The following is a 756-nucleotide window of genomic DNA, read 5'->3' on the forward strand; positions in this document are numbered from 1 at the left end:
AGAGGGTCAAAAGAAATAGGTGAAGCATGCTTTGCAGGATTATTTCTGAAAGTTTACCTCAAACTGGTAATGAAACAAATGGCGAGCGACGACACCAACCTATCAAAACAGTGGTGAGACGCTATCAAAACATCCACGAGGAGGCATCAATACTTGTCGGTCCCACTGTTTACCATAACACATTACATGTTTTGTACTGCTGAGCTTTCTTAAGAGAGTTTTACATTACATTTACATCACCGTTGAGTGTTGCAGTCGTCCGTCAATCATTGAGGCACTTCATCCTCTCACTACAGCTAGAGTCATTGATTCCACTATGACGCGGTTTGACTAAAAATGAGATCATCGATAACATGAATCTGTTCATCTTCCTCAAACATCCGGCATTATCCGCTGATATTGCCACTACCTCCAATGCTGCAGTGCACAACCCACTGGTGTTTGGTGCCTCCAGTGACATTACAAGATGACGGCGGCGTCTGACCCACTTATGAGATCTGCATCAGAATCACAATGTATTTTATGGTAGCATATGGAAATGGAATTCTATAGAATATAGAATTTTTATAGACATGGAATGAAAATATACATGCTGTACATTATGTATTGATTGATGTTGATGTCAGTAACACTTTGAGTCCTAATTATATTTCACGATCTCTAGTGTTGGGTGTATATTGTACGGTGTTGATTTCACCCTACTAGTGTTGTAGGTGAGTCCACCTAACTCGAAACCATGACCAGAGCATCCAGACA

Source organism: Synchiropus splendidus, chromosome 5 (assembly GCF_027744825.2).
Source record: "Synchiropus splendidus isolate RoL2022-P1 chromosome 5, RoL_Sspl_1.0, whole genome shotgun sequence".
In the NCBI taxonomy this organism is placed as follows: domain Eukaryota; kingdom Metazoa; phylum Chordata; class Actinopteri; order Syngnathiformes; family Callionymidae; genus Synchiropus; species Synchiropus splendidus.